Source organism: Passer domesticus, chromosome 20, assembly GCF_036417665.1.
Source record: "Passer domesticus isolate bPasDom1 chromosome 20, bPasDom1.hap1, whole genome shotgun sequence".
In the NCBI taxonomy this organism is placed as follows: Eukaryota; Metazoa; Chordata; class Aves; order Passeriformes; family Passeridae; genus Passer; species Passer domesticus.
The window spans coordinates 9,661,428-9,686,293 of NC_087493.1; the positions used below are offsets into that span (position 1 = coordinate 9,661,428).

Consider the following 24,866-nt stretch of genomic DNA (forward strand, 5'->3'; position numbering starts at 1 on the left):
CATGTTCCTTGTCAGCAGCACAGGCCTCCCATGACAGTGCCACAGGCAGGGAACACTCAGCATCTCCTGCTGCACTGACCCCAAACACCCATGAGGAGCAGCATCATCTGTCCTGGGCAAGCATTTCCACCCTCTGCCCTCCTCCAAGGAGGGATTGGGAACCTCTGATGTGGCTGTCCCCAGGGCATCTGCTGGCAAACTGCAACACCCAGCCTGAAGCACCAGACCTCCACCTCCAAATCCAGGTGGGAGAGAGGGACAGGAGAGGGCCAAGGAAATGCGATTTTCCCCGGGCAAAGCAATGTTCTCTGACGTGCTGAATACTCCCAGTTATAAAAGTGCTGGTTCTTGGTTAGGGAGACAACTTGTTCCCTTCATTGGAAGTGATTTTGCCTTTCTGCTACAAAAACATAGTCCTGCCTACACCAAGAGTACAGTGCCTGTCCTGGCTTTCCCCAATGATAAGGCATGATTAGTATAAATATATAATCTGTGACGTCTGGAACTTCCCCAGTGAGTCTAAAATACCTTCTCTGGGATGCTGCCAGCATCCCTACAGGAGTCCTCTGCTTGCAGCAGCCCTGCTTCCTCATTAGCAGGGATATGAGGATGCAATGCCAGCACAGCCCAGGCACAGAATTAGAACCAAATGAATGCTGAGCAGCAAACTCAGAACTGCACTGTGAAATCCCTCTGGCAGTGAGCTCTGTTTGCTTAGACTGAGCCTGACTTCAGAATTTAAACATCTTTTCCCCTTCAAGGTGTTGAAATGGTCACTGCTCATGGGCACAGGGCAAGATCTGCATGCAGCCTCCCTAGGGAATACACTTGGACAAGTCATTGTCTCTTCCATGCATGGGTTTGAAGTTTGTAATGGATGGTGCATGCAGTTCTGCTGCTGAACTGCTGCAGGACCTGCAAGGGCCTTGCTGTGTTCCCAGCCCCCTCCACACACCCCATCAGCAGTGCTGCTGGGGTCGGGGTGCTTTACCTGCAGCCTGCTTGCTGTGCAGTGTGCCAGCAGCTCCCACTTCAGGATCAGCCCCTTCCTGATCCCAGAGAATTCACAGAATTCACAGAATCACTGGTTTTGAAGAGACCTTCAAGATCATGGAGCCCAACCCAGCCCTAACCCCTCAACTAAACCCTGGCACCCAGTGCCACATCCAGGCTTTGTTAAACACACCCAGGGATGGGGACTGCACCTGGCTGGGGCCAGGCAGTGCTCTCAGCTGTGGTCTTTGCCAGCAAAGGATGACGTCTATGTTTACCCAAATGATTTGCAAATCCACCCAGAAACTTAAGGATCCTTCTGGAAATTATTTTATTTCTTCTTTTTCCAAATTCTGAATTGTCGCGTTTCAGCCTTTAGGAGGCAAAACAGCACAATTTCTCACTTCAGGAGGAATCTTTACCCATCAGTTTGCTTACACTTAATTTTAAAAAGCCTTTTTCCATTTTGTTCAGACCACAGGATTTTTGTAAGAGTCCAAGGAGGAAAGCAGAGAGAAGCTGTGCATCCCTCTGCCCAAACCCTGCCTGGACAGGGTGGTACCCACCAAACTGCCACCCCTGCCCAATTCCCACTGCCACAGCAACCACAGGCACAAACCCCCCTCCTCACCTGCTGGTGGAGCCTGGTTTTAGCTCAGTTTGAGCCCCCTCCTTGTTCCTGCAGGACCACCCTGTCCTGCTGTGTGTCCCACCTCCCCTGCTGGGACACGGCCAGTCCAGGGCTCTTCAGCCTCCAAGCACCCAGAAAACCTCAGCACAAGCTCCCAGACAGGATCTGGGTGATATTATGCACATTTTGGTTCACTTGCAGCTCAAGGCTGGCTGGGTGAGAGGTGGGATTTGTGGAGCACTGTGGCTCCCGGTCAGCAGCTCAGTGATTACCCCACAGGGCCAGGAGGTGAGGGCTGGCATGTGTGACGATCTCCAGACTGCCAGGTTGTTGGATTAGGGCCTTTTCTGACCCAAACATGGGCAACTGAGAGGTGTTCTAAAAACTTTTATTACATTTTTTAGTTTTATATCAAGAGTGAGACAATACAGATGTTATAATTCATGCCATCACAATCAAAAGCAAACTATTTCCTAATTACAATACATAAGTGTTTCTTAACCTATCAGTTTCAACCACACCATGTTATAAATACTTTAAAACAAATTATCTAAAATTACTCCTCATAAGTCCAACTACAATAAATATTTCATTGTTCTATTTCTCCCAAGTATGTAGTCTTATTTACAAGCCCATCTTTTATAACTTATTCTAATTCCATTTCTCTCTCAACAATGTCTATGCTATTCTATAACATTTCTAAATCAAGATTTCTTATCTCAAAATTTACATACAAATACATACTATATGAACCTTCTATCAAGCTTTAAAAATTCTCTACAAACTCATTTCCCACACAGGTCATTCCTTTCATTTCTCTGGGGTGAAACTTCTCAATTCAGTGTTTGCTTCAGGACATTAAAAGGAGAGGCTGAGCAGAGCTTGGAGAGCAAATCCACCCCTTGGCAGAGCTGCCTAGAGAAAAACATTCCTCCTGCCAGTGCTGCCCCAGGGGCATCTGCTGTGGCTGCCACAAAAGGATGTCTCCAGTGAAATCATCTGCCCCAGCACACTCAGACTGCCTGGTCTGGGCATTTTTCTTTCTCAAATTGCACAATTAAATCCTGAGACCTCCACAGGCTCCTTCTCCAGATCAAACTGCAGCTGTCTCTCCAGTGCAACAGTGAAAAATTCATTGCAAGAAAAATATCAGACCTTGTCTTGTGCTTGGCAGCTTTGCTTTAAAGTGACATTTGGGCACACTGAATATTGTCCTGTGCAGCCCTGGACCCAGGCCAGCTCTGCATGGGCATCTTTGCCATCTATTTACTGCACGAGCTGCCATATCCTGGAAAACAGTGTCAGTTCTAAATAATTCTGACCACTTTTGTACCTCCAAAATCAGCATCTTATCTTCAAGTCCTGCTTAGACCTGATTTTCAGCTGAGGATGCTGATCCAGGCACATCAGAAGTGTGGTGGAATCAACTTAATCAAGGAGACAGAGCAAGAGCACAGAATTAATTATGCTGCCAGAATATAGAGGGGTATCTGAAAGTGGGCTGGAAATGGCAAGGCAGAGCAAAAGCAGGTGATTTTTTTGCTGACTCCCAGTTTTTCAGTGTAGCAGAAATGAAAATTCACTACAAACATGGCAGAAAAAGAAAATCCCACATCTCTGAGAGAGAGCTGAGCAGCAGATAAATCCAAAGCAGTGGATAAAACCAAAGCAGCAGATAAATCCAAAGCAGCTCACTTTCATTTTCATTTATTTCCTGGCTTCCCAGGAATAAACACCCCACCAATGTGCTCAAAGATCAGGGAATCCCCCTGTCAAAAAGTCAGAGTTTTCTCTGCACGCTGAAGGCCTGCTGCTAAATCCACTTTTCCCAAACATTTATCACCTGTGAAGCCATTTGTCTGCGAGGGAAGCACATGTTTTTGCCAAAAGAGAAAGTGTAAATATCACAATTTGTGTTTCAAAGACCAAAGCACTCAAGCTTGCATAATTTCAGCTGTTATTAGCATTAATTACATGTCAAGTAGCTGCTGTTATTAGTTTAAATCTGTCTAGGAGGATGAAAAAATAGCACAATAAGTGCAAACATATGACAAAAATCAGTGAAATAACCTGTCTCAGTGACAGAGTGGAACATCCCCTGGCACAGGGGCAGACAGGACAGGATTTACCACACCAGCTCTGACTGTTACAACCATCCCTGGCCAATTCTGGCATCTCCCTTTCACAGATACCCTGGAAGTCCCACAACAGAGTTAATTCATTGACATCAACTGCAGTTCCAGCCACAAAATATCCAAGACCTTTTTTTTCAGGTGTGAAAATTAATTAATCCTTGTAGATTAATTTATTTTGAGGATATTGTGGATCTTTTGAGGATCTTTCTTTCTTGTGGGAAAGAAGGGCAATGCCAGGAGTGAGGTGTGAGCATCAGTAAGGAAATTCTTTGAGCCCTATGGACACAAGAATCAAATATTATGAGAAAGTTTCTAATTCTTAATCACTATTTCACAAATAGGGGGAAAAAATCTTAAAAGGAGGGAAGTTTCATCCATACCCCAGTGGCAACAAGCACCCACATGCTTTGGGAATTAAAGTAGCAACACTCCTTCCAAGGCTTTCCTTTCCATACTGAATTTGGTGCCCAAATCTGAGCACACTGGGCAGCAGAAGTGCACTTTGGCTTTTTCTGTGTTTGTGTTTATTTGAAACACAACAGGAAACACAGGCAGCAAAGCCTCCTGCTGATTGCTTAGTTCAGTTCAGGGCTTGCTGCTCAGAGGAGAGTGTAACATAATTAATTCATTAGCTGCAAACATTCTACAAACGGAATCGCTCCATGTTTATGTGAACTGCAAAATGTTTATGTGAAGCTGTGTTTATGTGAATCACTCTGGTCCTCTCTGGGATCCTCAGAGGGGAAATTCCTTCAGGATCCAGAACAGGGACTATAGAGAGCTCAGAAATGAGCACAAGGCTCAGGGCACCACTGATGCCTCAGGTTCAGCTTTTCTATTTTTCAGATTTTATACTGCTTTAGTGTGTGGGTCTGGGTTCACATCAAGGGATGGTGAGCTCTCTGCACAGAGCAAGGAGACAAAACAATTCCTGCTCCAGCTGGGGACCAAGGACAAATGATCCAAATCTCAGCCCAGGAGCACAAACCCCGTGGGCTGAAGAGAGAAAAATAAGCAGGATGGGACTGGATGGGCTAAAGCTGGAATTGGACAATGAACTGCAATTGGCAAATGGAGCAGAGCTGATCCCAGGGAGAGACCCCGTGAGTGCTCGTGCATTTTGGGACCATTTTGTTTCATCTTGGGTGCAGCCCTGGCTGGGCTCTTGTGCTGCCCAAGGTGCATCCATTAAAACCTTCTAATAAATCCCTACTTTATTCTTTAACTCTGTCCAGCCCCTGCTCTAGCTCAGCCTTCTCAAGGCTTCACCACCAGCCCCAGCAGCCTCTGGCCCAGGTTCCCCCCAGGACCCCCTCCCTGGGGTCAGAGGTTCTCCCTTCCAGCCACTCCAGCTGGGAGATGCTGGATCCCCTCCTCAGAGCAGCATCTCCACCAAAGTCCAGTGAGGAAAACATCCTCAGGTAGTTTGGGAACACTTTGCAAAACCTGGAGAGGAGCAGGGCAGGGACCCACCTGGCATTGGCTGAAATGTGCAGGAGCCCAAGGAAAAGGAAGTCTGAATGTGAGGAATATGGGCCAAACCACACAGGGAGCCCAGGACTGAGACATTCAGGCTGAGATTTCTGAAATAAATAAATGTTTAATTTTGCACAGAGCCTGCTTATCCTATGTTTTCAGCTGAGACTATTAATTTCTTATTTCATGCCAATTAAGCTTTCCAAGGAAAAGCTACAAATCTCTAAACAATAAAAGTAGGTTTGTTTCTACTGGAGTCAATGCAGTTGTACCAGTTTATACAAAAAACAAACCCTGAAGTCAAAACTGAAAACACTCCAAACATTTTTGACCCTCTGAGTCCAGAAATCTGCATTTCAGCTGCCCACACAAGTAACAGTGAAGATACTAAGTGATCCCATGAATGACAAGGTGCTCCATTTCCTGGGACTTGAAGTATTCACAAGTGAGATCTACCCTATCCCACCTGAATCTGTGCAAAACCATGTGAAGTGAGGTGGAATTTCCAAAGTATCCTCGTCCTTGGAGTATCAAAGAATGGTAAATTTCCTCTCTTTAAGGGCAGCCTGTGCTGTTCCAGCCTCCTCCTCCTCCATGGCTGGGTTTCAGTACAGCAGCTTTGTCCATCTGGCTTCATTAGAACATCATCCCTGGCTTCTTTATGATGGACCAAAAATAGTAAAAGCAGTTTCCCTTTTGGCATCTAGCAAGCCAACTGGTGGGTTGATTAAAATTTAGTTTAGCTAATTAAGGAAGAAAACATCTTTGTAAGCTGCTTGATTTGTTTTCTGCTGCCTAAAACTTCTTCCTTGCTTTGAAACCTGTGTCTGGAAAGATCTGCACCAGGACAAACCCTGAGGCAAACACCAAATGCTGCCACACTCCTGCACTGCAGCAAGGAAGGAGCTTTAATTTGTGCCATCCCTGATTTATGGATGGAGCTGAAACTCAATTACCCCTTTTAGAAAACAACCAGAACCAGAACCAGGATTTTGGACACTCATGCAGACCCCACTTGTTGTTCTTTGTGGCTGTCTTGCCCAGGGAGGTTGGGCATGTCTGTGCCCAGCTGGGCTCCATCCCACCCATGGAGCTCCCACCCTCAGGCTCCCTGCCCAGGTTAAAGGAAAAAATGACTGCAGTGCATGGAGCAGCTGTGCTCAGCCAGCAGAGGCCTAAAATATCTTTTTCCACTCTGCAGGAACACCAAAATATTAAAATCCTTGACCAAAAAGAGAAACCCACAGGTTCTGAAACCCAGGTTTGCAGTAATTGAGGATGATCTTGCATCACTTAAAAGTCACAAATACCTACTTTAAATATTTCCTTTGAGGAAAAGAACCTTCTCAAAGACTATGAAAAGCAAAAGATAAATTTATATCCCAACTCCTGAAGAACAACACTTCCTTCTCAGGAGCAGGAGAGATTCTTCCCACATGAAGAATTCCGAGAATTCACTGAATCACTGGGTTGGAAGAGACCTTCAAGATCATGGAGTCCAACCCAGCCTCAACACCTCAACTAAACCCTGGCACCCAGTGCCACATCCAGGCTTTGTTAAACACACCCAGGGATGGTGATTGCACCACCTCCATTCCAGAGCTTTATCACCCTTTCTGTAAAATACTTTTTCCTGATCTCCAACCTGTATTTCCCTTGGTGCAGCTCGAGGCTGTGTGCTCTGAAATCCCCATCTCCATGGCATGCAGGGGAGCAATGGGGATGGGCTGAAGACACTTGGCTGAAACTGAAGGAATTTTGGTGAAACTAGCTCCAAACACAGCCTTTCAGGTGAACCCAGGCCAGTCAATCAACTTTTATGTATTTGAGATTCTCTAACCTGCCTTCTCTCTCCTCCAGTTTTGTCCCTCTCCTCTGTCACCACGATATTTTCTGGAAAAATCCCAGGATTTCTCTCCTGGGAAGCTGAGAAGCCTCAGAGAAAAAGGAAAACAATTCTTATCTCATTTGCTTCTCCTGTGTTTTGCTGCTTTGGAATGTGGTTTGGAGATCGTTTATCCAGCAGGTGGTTTCATGTGGATTGTTTTTACTTATTGGCCAATCAGGGGCCAAACTGTGTCAGACTCTTAAGAGAGAGTCACAGGTTTTTCATTATTATCTTTTAGCCTTCTGTCTGTATCCTTTCTCTATCCTTTAGTATAGTTTTAGTACAGCATTCTTTAATATAATAGAATATCATAAAATAATAAATTAGCCTTCTAAGAACATGGAGTCAGATTCATCCTTTCCTCCCTTCGACAGGGGTCTCAGAAAATACCACACTCCTCTATTCAGGACACAAATTTCCCAGGACACTGAGTCCTTCTTGCAAAGCCTGCTCAGTACAGTGGGGCCACAAATGTAAGCAGTGACTTCAAAAGCAGCACGACACAAACAAATTTCAGCTGCTAATGGTAAAAGCAAAGGTATTTTCTAGACAGAGGCTTTAATCCTGTACAAAGCTGCCCACAGCACCACCATCCCTGTTCCTGAGCAAGGAAGGGACAGGACATTGTCTCTGCAGCAGAACAAACTGTTGGATTAAGGTTATTTTTTGATTTAGAGAAGGGTAATTGAGAGGTCTTTTAAAAACTTTTATTTTATTTTTAGTTTGATGTGAAGGGTGAGACAATATAAATGTTATTATTTACGTTATTATAATTAGAAGTTAACAGGTTTTTAATTATAATACATTATAAGTGGTTTTTGGTTTATTAGTTTCTGTTGTACTATGTTGTAAATGCTTTAAAGCATTTTTAAGATTATTTTTTGTGAGTTTTACTACAATGTATTTTCTATAATTTTTTTAAGTATTTAGTTTTATTCTTAAGGCTATTTTTTGAAACTTGTTTTTAGTTTTATTTTTCTTTTAAAAATGTTTGTTTTATTTTATGGTATTTTCCTTTTTTTTCTTTTTCCATTGAGTAATAAAGCAGCTTTTCTGCCCTGCTGTGAAAAGAATGGATATCTCTGGATATGCACTTATGGAAGAGCTGCACTGGCATATTTAGAGCTTCTCTGAGTGGTCAGGTAAATCAATCAGTGACATGTAAAAATGCTGCCCAAAGGGATCAGTTTGCAGGAAAGGCATAAGTCAGGAAAGCAAGCTGCTCAGATGACCCAGGATTAGTTAAATGCATTTTTTTTCTCCTCAGAGAAGCTGCTGAATTTGCAGCTTTGGGAGCTTGAGCTATGCACAGCACATCCCAGAGCTGCATTGACACCCAGCGCAGCACCCCATCCACCTGAAAACTGGCTTTGGGGGGTTAAAGAAATGTAGAAATTTTCTTTTCTGGGGCTTCTCCACACAAGCCTGGGAGCTCCTGGGTGTACTGCACTGAAACTCAGCAAATGGCAAAATATCTGGGAACCTCAGAGCAACCAAATCTGCTTCAGTGTGTGGGTCTGAGCTTCACATCAGGGGATGGTGAGCTCTCTGCACAGAGCAGGGAGACAAAACAATTCCTGCTCTAGCTGGGGACCAAGGACAAATGATCCAAATCTCAGCCCAAGAGCACAAACACCATGGGCTGGAGAGAGAAAAACAAGCAGGATGGGACTGCAGGGGCTGCAGCTGGAATTGGACAATGAACTGCAATCTGCAAATAGAGAACTTATAAAAGTGAGAGACCTCGTGTGTGTTTTGGGACCATTTTGGTTCATCTTGGGTGCAGCCCTGGCTGGGCTCTTGTGCTGCCCAAGGGGCATCCATTAAGGCCTTTTCATAAATCCCTGCTTTATTCTTTAATTCTGTCCAGCCTCTGCTCTAGGTCAGCCTTCAGAGGCATCACAGGAACCTCAGCCCAGGCAGGAGCTGTGGCCTGGGGTGCTGCCCACACCACGGGCACGCTGGCACCACGCTGCCCGTGCACAAACCACTGCTAGCAGGATGGCACACTGCAGAGCCTGTCTCTGCTGTTCTCCACCACGAGAACTGGTTTTAATTGATGGAGTGGGACCACTGACAGGGCTGGGGATGCTGGGAGAGAGTACCCTGCAGGATAAGAGCGCTCCTGTTCCTGCTGTTCCTCAGCTTTACCAGTGCCTAAGCCTTGTTATTCTCAGCAGGTAAAACTCAACCTGTGCTGCCAGCAGGAAAAAGGCATCTGAATCACAGCCTGCAAGTGGAGCAAATGAATCCTGGAGCAAAAGCTCTGCACATTCTGGATATTCAACAGGTACACACCTCATCCCAGTTTCATAAAAGTATGTGCCACTGGTCTCAGTGCCACAAGTTTGGAATAGGTAAATTGCTGAAGTCATAAATATGAAGGGGGAACAGGGAAAATCCTGTGGCCAAAACCAAAACCATGAATGAGAGTGTACTGGATATCCATACATAGTATCCATATTCTGTGGCTGCCCCAGCCAAACCCAGACATTTGATCATTCCAAAGCCATTCCCTCCATGTATGTGAAGTACTTGGAAAGCACACACACCCTCCCCCAAGCTACAGTACATAAATACAACCAGGAGTATCTATATTCTTTTATCCAATACTTATTTACTAATATTTATTTATTACCCAGCTATTTATTTATTAAAGATCAGCTTTTCCTCTGCTAGTCCCAGTTGAAATGGCTCAAAAGTTTCATAGGAATGGGTAACTCTGGAGATAATCCAAACATAAAGAGAAATCAGCAGCTGTGTTTCTCACTATAATCTTAGCTGCCTGGCTGTGGGATTTACTTCCCTTGGATAGATAAAATGAATTGTACTTTATGCTGAAGCACTAAAGCCACAGGTACATTTTTCCCTCTCATGGCCTTCTCTAAATCAGTCATTCTGCACTATGGAACAGAAGCCAAAAACTCATTAAACTACCAGTTGCCCCACATCACTTTTTGCCCCTCAGTTAATGAGTATGAGGAAGAAGAAAAGGGCAAAACTGGGAACAGTCTGCAGGCACCACTATGGATACAGCAATCACCTTCATGCTCTGGGCAACTGATGAATTAACAGTGTATTACAAGTGACAAGTTCCAAGGATCCATGCAGTGGAGATGGTCCTCATTTGCCACAATAAAACAGAGAATGAAAGTGCCTGTCATGGTGCCATTAACTGGTTCCTGAGCCCAACTGTGCATCCTGTGACACGGCTTCTTTGCATCTCTTTGTGGAGAGATGCTTTGCACTCCCTCCATGCCCACATAACTAATCAGCAAGTGCAAGGTGGCCAGAGCCATGTCTCAGAGTGAAGCAAAGACAATAATTTATTGTATTTTCCTTCTTTGCCTCTCATGATTTAAGAAGAACCCATTATAATTACTGGGTTCATTTCCAGCAGGTATTTCTTCAGAGAACGCTCTGATTTTTGCCACTCAGTTTGGATTGGACACCAGAGTCAGATGAGATTTCAACAGACTCACAGACCTGGATTTCTGATGAAAATTTTCACACTTGCAAATTGATACATTTGCTTCCTGCAAATCACTCACAGTGACTTTTCCCAAAGGCATTCCTGACAACAAATGCATTAGCTCAGGTATTTAGGGATTTCACCACAAGTAAGGGTACAAAAACCAGCAGAAGCAAATGCAGCATTTAATTTGGCAAATATTTACCAAAAAAAACCAGCACCCAGCCCTTGTGGCAACCATCCCACAGAGATTATACTGTCTGTCCAATTTAGAAAGTCTGAATGAAAGGAAATCATCAGTTTTCTTTGGGGAAACTAAATTTACCTTGAGTAAAACCTAGCTTATGCAACCAGCCACCAAAAGCCCTGCCAAACTCCCAGGCAGGCCTTAAGGAAAAATTTTGCCAGCTGTAGGCTACAGAAGTCTGTGTTTAATAAATGTTGAGCCATCAGTAAGTCCCTGGCAGCAGCCTGAAGGGAGAGCGTGGCAGGTTTTGAAAGGCACCAGGCTGAGGGAGCTCACAGATTTACTTGTCACAGATGACAGTGAGAAACCTCTCAAAGGGAAGTCTGAGAAAATTGGTTTATGTAATTACAGAGATTTATGTCTGTTACAGTTCCAGAACTTTCACTGTATCTTGGGGATCTCGGCACACAGGAGTCAAAAAAAGAGAAATGGATGGAGAATGTCTTTAGATGGAGGCTGTAGGATCAACATCCACGGGGTAAATAAAGTGTTGGGTTAGGATAGAACACAGCAATTCCTCCCTTGGAGACAGAAGCCATATTTTGATTTCTTTCCATGGGGCAGAGAGAAGCAGCTCATTATCAAAGGCACTGGGTGTGCCAGTGATGCCTTGAGAAGGCTGACCTAAAGCAGAGGCTGGGCAGAGCTAAAGAATAAAGCAGGGATTTATGAAAAGGCCTCCATGGATCCACCTTGGGCAGCACAAGAGCCCAGCCAGGGCTGCACCCAGGATGAACCAAAATGGTCCCAAAATGCACGAGCGTCCACGGGGTCTCTCCCTGAGATCAGCTCTGCTCCATGTGCACATTGCAGTTCAGTGTCCAATTCCAGCTTTAGCTCCTGCAGTCCCATCCTGCTTGTTTTTCTCTCTCCAGCCCACGGGGTTTGTGCTCTTGGGGCTGAGATTTGGATCATTTGTCCTTGGTCCCCAGCTAGAGCAGGAATTGTTTTGTCTCCCTGCCCTGTGCAGAGAGCTCACCATCCCCTGATGTGAAGCTCAGACCCACACACTAAAGCAGTATAAAATCTGAAAAATAGAAAAGCTAAAACCCTGAGGCATCACCAGGACTCCTCACTGGCAGTGCACAGTTGTGTGGTCAGCCTGTGATGATTTTCAGGGCTGGAATGTGCTAAAGTCAGAGTGCTGAGGTCTCATTTAGGGATAGGGTGTCTAGAGTAAACACCTACAGCTCTAAACCACACGAGTCTTTACTGCAGCCCTGAATTTCCCCAGTGTTGTATAACAGTAAATTTATCACTTAAATAGCACCCCAACTGAGATTTCAATAAACCAAATATATGAAAAATAAATATCCAAGCCCATCTATGTTTTTCAGTGTACATACAAGGGAGAAATAATGACTCTATAGAGATGGAAATCAAGGACTTTTAAAACCAGATTTGTCATTGCCCTATCAAGCTTACAACAGGACATTTTGCTACCAACTCCAACAATTTTCTATGAAGTCTCAGATGTAAAGTGATTTTTTAAAAACACTCTTATCCCTGAAATCCCTGAATTGTGGGAAAATATGGCCTTACTTTAAAAAAAAAACGTAGTTTAGTTTGTAGCCCTTCAGATTAGCTCACAGGTGTAACAAAGAAGATCAAGAGAAACCCAGGCCTATTTTTTCATACTGTCTTGTGCTAAGTCAGTCCCAGCCAGAATTCTGCCTCAGCTCAAGGCTGATGCTCCTGCTGCCCAGCACCCATGCCCTGACCTGGCACATGTATCCTGGGAAAATCTTGAGCCAAAGACAAGGGCAGGAAAAAGATAGTGAAGAAGAACAAGCAAAAAGGTTTTTTGGTGTCTTCCTGATGCAGCATTTCCTCAGACAGAATTTCTGGAGACAGGACCACCATAAAGGACCCAAACCAAATCCTTGCAATGGGAGGCTCGCAGGCTGCAAGGAATTTGGAAAGTTGGCTTTTTGTCACCATGACATATTTTATGAAAATCCTTTTGATAGGATTTTTTTCCTGAGAAGCTGAGGAGCCTCAGGAAAGAAATGTAAACAATAACTGTCTGCTGCTGTGGAATGCAGCAGGTGCATCTGTGATTGGTGCATGTTGGTTGTTCCTAATTGATGGCCAATCACAGCCAGCTGTCTCAGACTCTCTGAGAGTCATGAGCTTCTGTTATCATTCTTTTCCAGCCTTCTGATCCTTTCTATTCTTTTTAGTATAGTTTTAGTATAGCATTTTAATATAACATAATATCATAGTATAATAAATCAGCCTTCTGAAACATGGAGTCAATATTCTCATCTCTTCCCTCGTCCTGGGACCCTCGAACACAACCATAGCTTTTGGCTGCACTTACATGTTGATGACAACATATTGGTAGAAAGCTTTGGGTGAATAACTTTGAATTTAATGGCTGAGCTCCTGGCCAGGGCAGCAGCCCCTTCCCAGGACAGGAAGGCTCCCTCTGGCCACGGACCCTGCTCGCTGAGGCAGAGGACAGCAAAGGCGTCACGTCAGCACAGTGCTGAGGTTTTCTCTGACTGGAAACCTTCCTCCTGTTATTCTGAACAGTCTGTCCACACTTCACAGCATAAGCTGCTTTAGAAATTACAGCCTGGAATGTAAAGCCAGGCCGGGCTGGCTGCCTGCCCTGGCTGCTCCTCCAGGCCTCTCTGCCAAGGGGTATCTGGTGTCAGCAAGAGGGACAGAAGCATAAAAAAGCAAACACCTGGCTCCAGCAGCCATCCTCCCTACTAACCAGCACTGTTTGCTTTGTGCCACAAGAGAGGGGAGAATAGAAGCCACATTTTGGGCTGTAGACAGCCAAAACCAGCACATGGACTAAACACGTCCTCCAGCAATTACACTCCCCTCAGGTTTCCATCCACGTCTGGGTTTTGCCCCAGTCCCACAGAACTGAGCCTCTTGAAATGGCTCCTGGATCCGCCAGCACTGCTGTGGAGAGCCAGCAAGGAGTTTTTTGGGTGAGAAATGCTCAGAAGTGCCACTCTGAGTGGTTTGGGGGAGGCTCCCCAGCAGCTGAGGGCAGGGCAGTGCATGGACCATGAGGAGCCAGCAGCATACGTGTCCATCCATCCCAAACACAGCCAGGGCTCGGGAATGCAGCCAAGGGGAGCAGTCAGGTCCAAGGTCCAGATGTTGCCAGATAAGATAAACAGCTTTGCACTGCAGCAATCAGATTTCTCCTCCCCTCTATTAACTCCTGACTTATCAAGAGGGTTAATGTTCACCCACATTAATGAGGTTCAGACAGAGTGATCCACCCCATACTAAAGCAAAAACCCCCAAAGCACAGCCCAACTAAATCATGCTAAAGGGTTGCATTCCTCAGGGCCTGTGACGGCTCCTGTTTTATCAACATAGCAGCCAGAAAAGGGTTTCTGGCCCCAGATGATGTGCAATAATTATATCTTAACAGCAGGACTTGAAGGACACATCTTCTCCATTACTCCTGCGTTTTTCATGTTAAACTCTCTACCACCATATTTAAGACCAAGGAGGGTTTACAGGGCAAAAGCCAAATATGTTAAGAAGGTCTCATCACAAGAAATTGCATCTTAGGCACCGAAGAGAACAAATGAGAAGCTGGGTGAAGGCAGAAGGCAGAGTGATGAAGTTAATGCTGGAATTCTTTATCTCACAGAAAAATGGCTGGGTAGCTGCTCATTTGATGTGCAGCAATTAAAGACTAATTTACACAGTGCCACTTAGTGACAAGTATAATTATGTCCTACTCAGGGTACATATCAGATAATAATTGCCTCCAGCTGAGCTGGAGGTTGTAACCCACTAAAAGGGACTTTAATGATGTGACCAAAGATGGATTTCAGCTGGAAAGTTTATGACTGACCAGAAGAGCACAGGAGCTGCTCACAGCTGTTTTAGGAAAACTGCAGTAGAAGCTTAGCTAGATCTCATCTATCTAAAGAATTGCACTGAACTGTGTGTAGATATATAACAAAGACAAGAAGGTACAAAACAAAATAGATTTCTAGGGCAGATCATACAGGGATTTGTTCAATTCACAGGGTTCTGGTACCAAAAGCTTTTTTAAAAAGTACTCTGCAGATGTCTGGCTCCAAAAGACATCAACTACCACTCCCTGAATGCTGCTGAAATTAACTTTTAATATCCCTTATTGAAATAAAACCTCAAAGCACACAAACTAGCCTGGCTTGTAACACCTGAATAAAATATGAAGTCTCATCTTAAACTGTGGACAGACTGGGGCTCTTCCACAGAGCAGAAGTGCTCAGCTGCACACTGTGGAGGAGATATTCTGAATGTGTGCAAGAGTAGAAATGCACAGAGTGGGATGTCAGCTCAATGGAACAATCAAAGTCACTGTAAATGAAAGCTCAAGGCATTTTCTCACACCTATTTGTCTTCCTCCTCCTCTGACGGGATGAGAGATATGAGCCAAATTTTATCTCTACTGCTAGCTCTGGTTTCTAACCAGAAAAGGATTCTCAAACAATTTCATGAAACAGGTGAGGTGGCTCAAGAGTTCACCCTGAGCTGTCACACCACTCTCACTCTCACCATGACCACCTCAGAGGAGCCACAGCACGAGCTGGGGCTGTAACTCCTCATGACCCTGAGCAGGGTCCCTGCCCAGGACAGCCTGGGACTCCCCCATTCCTCACCCTGCTGAGCTCCTGACAGTCTGCTCTGCAGGCAGGGCCTGCCTAAGCCAGAGCACTCAGAACCTGGAAAAAGTTTTTACTAAGTTTTTATTAGTGATAAAGTTCTGGAATGTTTGCCTGGGGAGGTGGTGGAGTCGCCATCCCTGGGTGTGTTCAACAAAGCCTGGATGTGGCACTGGGTGCCAGGGTTTAGTTGAGCTGTTGGGGCTGGGTTGGATTTGATGATCTTGAAGGTCTCTTCCAACCCAGTGATTCTGTTAAATCTGTGAATTCTGTGTACCTCTGGACCAGCCCCTGGTCCTCCACAGCACCCAGATGCCAGAGCAGGCCTTGGGAAACTCCCTCACGGTGCAGTGGATACCAAGACCTGAGGCTTCAGCTGGCACTTGAACTTCGCTTGTCCTTGGAAGAGAGGTCTGCTGAGGTTAGCCTGGGGTGAGGGGTTCCTGTGTGATGATCACCATGATTTTGGGAGGAGGCCAATGACTGTGATCATTAGACCACAATTGGCTTAGCAAGGCTGGGTATAGTGTCCTGTGACCCTTTGTGCACTGTTCCCTCTGTAAAAATAACCCCATGTGGGATCACACTTCCAGGCAGGAGCACGGGTGGCACACACAGCTCAGGCAGCCCTGTCCCCAACTCAGCAGGGATGAACACCCTGTTCCTGCTGCTCACCATCCCTCCTGCTATCCCTGCTCCCCTCACCCACGGGATTCTCTCAGCTCTTTGGGATAACCAGGATTCCCAGGCCATCTCTGCCTGACACAGCCCCAACACCCAGCCAAACCCTTCAGCACACCCCAGCTCAGATTTTATGGCAATCCTTGCTGGATTAGGGAGTTAGCAGCACCCAATATCCCAGCACAGGCTCTGGGATGGCTGTGTTTGCACACAGACATATCCAGATAAGGCACCTTATTAACTGTGTTGATAATGAACCAGGAGGTGACCCAGGCTGTCTCCACAGAGCTCAGGTAATTAATGCCCTGCATTTCCCAAGCTTCACAGAAAGCATTTATAATTAACCTCTTCTTCTTTCCTGCTGTATGGTGCAAAAAACAACTGTTACTCTATCAAAGGCTCAGGAATATCTATTAAGCCATCTCAGTCAAATCAGGGCAGAAGCAATTTAAAAGACAATTACAGGCAGGAGATGTGAACTCCATTCTCAACTCCAGACACAGCACTGAAGAATAAAATGCCTCAGCTCCCAGGCTCTATGCCAAGGGTAAGCAGCATGAGAAAACCTCTCCAGCCCACAGCACAACTCAGAAGGCCTTGAATTGAAGAGGATGGAGCAAAACCACTAAAACCCCCAATTATCTAGGACTGATTGTTCTTATAATTGCTTGTTTCCAGGTTTACAGCAAAAGCATCAAGTTCTTCACGCTTTAATCTTGGTATCTAAAGTCTGAGCTCATTCTCCTGTGAACTTCATCTCACATTTAGGATTACCTAATGAATTGAGCAGAATTGCTGAGGTGCTGAGCACCATCTCAGGACAATGGGAAGCACAAGGATAGCGGGAAGCTCTGGGTACAGCAGCTGGGGCTGCAAAAGCACCAGTGCCAGCCTGAGAAAGTTCTGACTGCCTGTAAAGCTCTGAGGGGGATGTGTGTGACCTGCAGGACACACACAAATCACTTCTCCTGGAGGGGATGTGGCAATGAGGCCATTCCCACATCCAGCACTGACTCCTGGGGGATCACAGGAGGATGTGGCAGAGCAGACATCTGCAGCAGGCAGGAATCACACTGCACCTCCAGCTAATCACAAGGGAAGGACACACAGCAGCAGGGTCAATACTGGCTGAAAGTCATGTAGAGAACCAATGCACTCAGTCAGTAACAGCACTGACATCTGAGATCAAAAATTACCAGCATGCTCAGCAAACATCACACCTCCAGCTGCAGGGGATTGCATCTCAACCCTTGCTCCAATTGTACCAAAAAAATAAAAAAAATAGCAATTCTACTTCCTCTAATTGATTCAAAATTGCATGTTCATTTTCAAAGCTGCCAGGACAACACCCCACCACAAAGAAGGCAGTGTGATGTTGCTCCAGGTATTGCTGAGCTTTCTGCTGGCACTTGCTGGTGCTTCCATGGTCTTATGGAGCATGAAAAGGTCCAGCAGCTGCTTGAGTCATACATACTGTCTCCTTTTGTGTCTTACAAAGGGGGAATGTTTCATTCAGAAGGAATTGAGGAGTTGAAGAAAATATTACTGTGGTACTGAAGCTGTTAATCACACAGAAAGGAAACCCTGAAAATGATCAGGAAAAGTGAGGCTGCCTTGCTGTCTCAGGATGGGCTTTGTCATCCTACACCTCAGGTTTCTTGGCTGTCTCTGACTTGATGCTCATTCCTCAGGGCCCTCCTCCCACTCTGAAATCAGGCCCTGCTTTGCATATTCCAGTCTACCAGAGGAAGAAAACAAATCCAAACACAGAAAACTGGAGTGACAGCAAAAAGAACAATGAAACCAGCAGAAATATTTCCCCAAATGAAGCTGCAGCAGTTCCCAACAACACTGAGGACGTGTCCAGAGCCAGAGCACCTGGGAATAACCACGTACAGAGGTCTCTGCCTGTGTTCCCACAGCAAAGCTTTGTTGTGTTTTCATCCCAAATCCCTGAGTTCTGCTCCAACACTCCAGGTACCAAGCCACATGTTCATCCAGATGCCAGATGGCAGCAGGAACAGCCAGCACAGGATGGGAGGGGAAGAGCATCGAGTGGCAAAAGGGTTCAATATTTCATGATCACATCATTCCCCGCCACTTCTAATGTTAAATTCATCCCTGCCTGTCCAGATCAGCTAAACTCATCCTTGAGGTACATTAGGTCAGCAATAGCCTGAATTTTAAAAGGAAAAAAATAAAAAATCTGATTGAATGTTGCAAGTTTTTTCCACGGCTGACTTCCTATGAATTATTCATCCCAGCAGCAGCTCTGCTGGGATTGCATTGCTCAACAGAAACATTCCTATAGTCAAGAAAGCACTTCACCAGCAGGGCAGGGCAAAATAAGCCAAACTCCCCCAAAATATGGTGTCAGGGCACATCCTGCCCACTGTAAATCATCCTTCACAGAGCTGCATCCCTGCCCACCACCTTTGCCTTCCTTGTTCAGCAAGCACAAAGGCATTTGCCTTTGAAGATTTGGTAAAGATTTGGCCTCAGGGTCAAAAACAGCCACAAAATTCCACTGGGACATTATTTTTTTTTTACCCTGCCAAGAGCAGATTGCTGCAACAGCCATTGATAAAGTGACTCAGAGCCTCTGAGATACAGAAGAAAAATGGAACAGCAAAACTTTGGCTATTCCAAAGCTGTTGCAAAAACCCATGTGAAATCATTTATTGGCTGTACATACACACACTTTAGTTGGCCCTACAAGACTTTAAATGCCTTCTCATATAGTGATAGCCCAGATTATCTTTTTACCTCATATAAATGAATTTAAAACTACTTCAGTTCTCTGCAAGTGAATGTGCTTCTATCACAGATAAACCTGGAAATGTTCTCTACCATTAAAAATCCCCTCTTCTGAATAAGACAGACCTGGTTGTTTTAGAGCTGTGCAGCTTTTACTTTAAGTATTAACCTATTCTCCAGGGCTTAAACCCTACAAGTTTTAAGATAAAAGATGCTCTCAAAGATCTATTTAATTGTTATTAGATGGAAAAATTTAAGATATGGATGGGAGATAAGCCTGTACAGAGACAGAAGCTGTTTTCTAGTTCTAGGAGAAAATAAATCATGCTATTGGTCTGTCTTTGGCCTTGGCTGGTAATAGATCACAGACATTTTCATACCCAAGTTCAAAAAACACACAGAAAACCAGCCACAAAATAGTCACATTGCCAAAACACATCTTAAATAACACACCAAAAAATGGCCACAAACCAGTCAGGGTGCCAAAATGCATCAAATGTTAAGCAGCCTGTGGTCTTCAGGATGTCAGGGTGAGACAGCCTGGTTGATGATGGCTTTTCAAGAGAAATTTTGGGGGTTTGCAGCCCATTCCTGACGAGGTCACGCCGCCGCAAAAGGAAAACATCATTTGGTTGCTAGAGATCCTGATTTGTGGAGCCATTTTATAAAATTCCATCTGAGATGGATGTCTTAGAAAGGGTGGGAAGTGGTGTAAAATATTCAGAGTTGTTAACATGTCAAAGACAAAGAGTACAAACAAAAGGCTGAAGTGGCTTCAGCTGCTGCCCAGACCTCTCCTCGTGGGGACAAGGGATGTCAGGAGGAGCCACAGCAAAAAAAAAGGCAGAGGGAGAAAATGGTGAAAATTAGCATGGTGGGATTAAGAATTCAGCGTCTCTGGGCTGAGAACCAGCTCTTCAGGCAAGGAAAGCAGAGATGGGAGGTGGTGTGGGGGACACGTGGCCACGAGGAGCACGTGGGGACATCCTCACACCTTGCGATAAACACCAGAGAGGGGCGTTGAGCTGCTCCTCAGCCCAAAGCAAAACCTTTGCCCTTGTGAGTGTAAAAGTGCAGCACACCCAACAGGAGAGCCACCACACGGTACACAGGCCATATGTCACCAGTGCCACCCCACCAGGGCACAGCGTGGTCATTCTGTAAGCACGGAAGGGAAAGGAGCATGAGGAAGTTCTCATCTGGAAGATAATTCACAGGAAAGCAGCAGGATCCAGCTTCAAAGAACACCAGTGACTCAACCTTCCAGGAAGAGAGCTGGTGGCTCCGGGGAGCCGCCTCACCCCGAGCCATCAGTGCTGATTGCAGTGAGAGAAAGGGAACAGGGCTGGCACCACAGCGCTGACCTTTGTGAAACTGTGATGCAGACAGAGCTGAGGGAACAGTCCGTGCCTTCAGCAGCTAATTCCAGCCCTTCCACAGCTCCAGAGCAGGAACTTGGTGCCCAGCCCACGAGCACATGAGAGGGCTCTGCAGGCACTCGGAAGGACTCATGTTACTGTAATTCTTCTGTGGAAAACAAAACCCCATTTTTGTGAATCGATCCTCACTCTCCGTGCTCGCACGGCATCCGTGGCGTGTGGGCACCACACCAGCTCCAGCACCAGGGATACAGACCCTGCCCTCAGGAGCCTTTCCCTGCTCCTGGTAAATCCATCTGGCACAAGCTCCCCGAGCACAGAAGGATGGGGCTGAGGGCAGACAGGAGATCAGACACACACTGCTGCCCGCAGCCCGGATGCACCAGCAGACGCCAGCTGCTGTCCCATCACTTTGTATTTTTACTTCTGGCATACCTGGAATTTCTCAGCAAAGCAGGAAAGGAGGAAAGCAGCAGTCCAGGGATCCCTCTGCTGGCCTCTGCTGCTTAGACCTACCACGGTGTGCTCCTCTGCACATCCCTCCTGCTCAAATGAGCATCCCCTTTGGAAATGCAGGCTTCATTAAAAGCAGCAGGCAGCATGCAATCATTAATCCAGCTTTAACGTGGATGCTGTGTGCAACACATCCAACAAATGTGCTCTGTCATGTGCTGTACTCCTCTGCTCTGTTTTCAGTCCTCATCTCCAAGTTTAATACTCTCTGGAATTAGTAAATTCTGAAAAATATCACTCCTCATAGGCTCTGGTTGAGGACTGGGAGTAGGATTAGCTGACTTCTCTCAGAAGGGGCCAAGCACCGTGGAATCAACATGACAAACAGCAGGACAAACAGAGAGGCTGAGACAGAGCTACAGCACAAGCATGACACTGAGATGAGAGAGAAAAAGAGCAAGACTAAAATGGAGAAAACATGAGATAGAGGGCAAGAAAAATATAAAGAAGACAATGCCCTCAAAAGTGACCAGAAAATAAGGGTCCCTTCCCCACAACCAACTCTCAGAGGCTGCTGCAGCCCTGCCATGAAGGGGTGCAGCAGAAATGGAGTTGGTCCTGTACATTTACAGCTGCCTTTTATTTCATATTTCCAGGTTTCTAATTCCACTAATCCCAAGGAGACTCTAAAGATCACAGCTATGCTGCATATTGAACTTCTGCTGCAGAGATCTCCACAGGCACAACTCTGAACTGCCAGTCTGAACTGAGAGAAGTTTCTGGGATGTACTAATATGCAGAATAACAAAACCAAGGAAAAAATCCAAACAAACAAACAAACAAACAAAACCTCAAGGTTAATCCCATCCTTTATTGGCTGCTTTGTGATTCATTCAGGTTATGGCTGAACACTTGCAAACAGAAATGAATTGACAAAATTAAGCTTTCAGCTTGTCATTGTGACAAATACTTGTACCTCTCCCAGGTCACAGATGCAGCTGGCTGCAAAGGGGACCAGTTGAACAGCCTGCCTGGTTGGCATGTGGATGAAGATATTTGAATTTAAGTGCTCCTGTGCCCTCCTACAGGAGGGTTGATGATAGGGCTTCTTTATTCTCTAAAGAAAAAATGAGACCTTCCTGAAGTAGTCACTTCTTTGTTTTATTCTCTCCAACATAAAGCTTAAGCAAAGGAATTTAAAAGTTACTTCATTGCCAGCATGGGCTCCAGCTCCAGGGGAACCTCCTCACTTGCCTCTCTCCCTGCTAAAAGGACATCCAGCCCTTTTCCCCCTCAGTCTCCAGAGTTGCTGCAAAAGCACAGCTCCCTCGAGTCACAGGCTGGTTTTATGAAATGCCACATAACTGAAAACCCTTCAGCTCAGACCTTGGTGCTCTCCCCGTGGCAGACAAGCTGCTCACAGAGACCCACCCCAGGTAGCACTGCAGGGACAGTAAGACCTGTGACACCTTGGTGACTCTTACCAAGTAAATGAAAAGCCCAAATCTTCTCATAGCACCAGGAATCCTGCTCCAAGCTACACCTGAGAATCAGCTTGAGCTAATTTCTGAGACTTTTCTCCCCCAAGCTTTGTCCTGCTGCTGGCTGTGCTGACCCAGGGCTTGTGCTGGCCTCTCATGCACTATTTCTTAGGCAGCAGCCATTCCTTTTCTAGCCCAGGCTCTCCAAAGTAGCAAGATTCCATATTTATTCATAAAGGCAAATCACATTTCCCTGCGTGGAGCAGGTGTTCCCATGGAAACTATTCAGACACATCTATATGAATGGGCAATTTTATGAACTGCACAAAAATCCTTGACATCATCAGAGACTGGGGGACTAAACAAAGTTCTTAAAGCTCAGCAGCAGCTGTGTGGAGATAAATAGCCATGCAGCAGTGGCAGGCAGACACAACAGAGCTGGAATTTCCACTAATGCTGACTTGGAGCAGTGGGATACAGCAGGCAAGAGTAGCATAAGCAGATGCTGCCTGAAGAATTTCTTTACCAATAGTTTTTTCCACAAGGCTTTGGACTGATACCAGGTTTTGGACTTGTATGAATCGTAGGGAATTGTAGGGAAGTCTCCCCACACTCCCCCAAGAGAAGGTTCTCCAGCACCATGAACAACCAGGGAACAGGGGACTCTAGAGCTGGTTTTCATTATGGAGCTGCAGAACCCTCATGAGGAATCAAATAGGAGAGAAAACCACAGGCCAGTGCCCAAGTCTGCTTCAACAGAACCACTGCTGAGTCCAAAATCAAACCTGGGGGATTAAACTTTTGCCTGGTCTGCAAAGAAATTGAGATGAAATGAGCCAGTACATGTTCATCAGCACACGTTGCTTGGTCACCCTAAGAGTGTTTACTGGGGACAGCAGGAACAGGGACAGTGGTCTCAGTGCTGGCTGGTGGCTCCCAGTTTTGTTAGCCCACATTATTTCTAGTAATTTTTCAGCCACCTTAAACTGGAGTGCAGTCTCCCCCAGTGTGAGTCACCCACCCTGGGTTAGAGATGCAGGAAAAGGAGGACCAGCCTCTCTTCACAGGCTCAGGTGTCCCAGCTGCCCCACTGAGGGCCTATCTGGCTTTCCAGTGCTGGATTAGGTGGGGAGAATCTCCCCTGAGCTCTCAGCAGAGCAGACACTGCTGACAGCCTGTGGCTGGGAAGGACAAGAGAGCCACAGGCAATTCCAGAAATGACTGCTCAGAGACACCCACAGCATGGCACAGTCCTGCTTTCCTCTGCTACGGGCTCCCAAAGGACCCAGTGCTGCAGAAAGAGCAGTAAAAGCCATTCTTGGCTGGGGCTGATGAAAAAACAGACTCTGGTCTGGTCCTACAGCTCCAGCTGTAACTCACTGCAGCTTTTGTGGCCACCACCATCACACGTGTGGCCCTGCCAGATGGGCCACAGTTGCCATGAAAGTGTTCCCCAGGCACGTCCAAAGATCATGTTCCCAGTTCCCACTAACCCCATTCAAAATCCCCAAATCCCTCCAGCTCTGGGAAGCTACTTTGCAGGCCAGGAGGATGGGCTGAAGTAACCAGGCTTCATCTCAATCTGCCAGCTGTTTTCCTGCTCTCATTGAGATGTTTCAGTGGGCAATGCAGTGATGAGACTGTTCCTTCCTTCAGCTGGGATTTCAACAGCAGCTCTGCAAATTTCATCTTTCAAAACAGAGAATCTCAAAGCCACACACTGCCAAGGTTATCAGATTTGGGCAGAACTTGCCAAGTAACACAAGCAGGGCTTGGAGATGAGATTGTTTTAAGTAGCAAAACAAGTTTCAATTGCTCAGTGGGAAGGGAAAGTCCTTTCTATGAGAGATAATTTCATTATTTGCATATCAACTAATGGTCTTTTGACATTCACTTCAAAGCTGCTCTAGAAAACTCTTTCTGCTGTAAAAAGTTTGAACTGGTGACACTCCAAACTGCACAAAGAGCAGGCTGTGCCTGCAGTGCCAGCACTAATCAGCAGGGATCCAAGCTCAGCTTTTCCATATGTGCTCCTGCACTGGTCGTTCCAATTTACAAACCAGAAGTTATTTTGTGAATGTCTTTAAATTATACGCAAGTGTCAGAACTACTTTAAATTATATATGTATGTCATCAAACTTTAAACTGCTCATGGATAATTCACTGCAATTGGGAGACACTCATCATATAAATTTCTGGCCAAAGTAATTGCTTCCGTGGCTTTGCAAACGTATCAGAAGTCAAGAAATTTACCAAATATGGGGCAAACTTGCACTCTGGGTTAGTTCCAACCTCACCCATAGTACTGGTTGTGGCTACAGGAGTGGGAAACTCTTATGTAAACATGAAGGGCAATGAATATCCAAAGAGTTCTGGCCAGAGAACCACCCCCAGAAGCTGTCACAGATCAAGCACCAGGCAGCTCTGCAGCCTGCTTTCCACAATGTCCAAAACCACTTGGGGTCAACACTTTGGAAACCACTTGTTTGTATCAGAAAAGCTTTTTCCTCCTTGAAATCAGGGTAAGGTGAGCTGCTGGTGTCTTGCAGTGGCTGCGGGTGAGGTTTGGTGCTCATTCCCAGTGCAGGGTACCAAGTACTCAGCTTTGTTTAACATCACCCCCTTCCTGTTATTTC

General features: G+C 45.7%; 1 long non-coding RNA gene across 1 annotated transcript in view; it reads right to left on the bottom strand.

Moving 5' to 3' along the window:
- Positions 1-2,061: 2,061 nt before the first annotated feature.
- The window catches only part of LOC135284258 (uncharacterized), a 29,549-nt gene continuing 6,744 nt past the window's right edge, over positions 2,062-24,866 (bottom strand). The window contains exons 2-3 of the long non-coding RNA XR_010349690.1: positions 5,233-5,342; positions 2,062-4,035 (exon numbers count right to left, since the gene is read on the bottom strand). This is a non-coding gene — a long non-coding RNA (uncharacterized LOC135284258). The remainder of the gene's footprint in view (positions 4,036-5,232; positions 5,343-24,866) is intronic.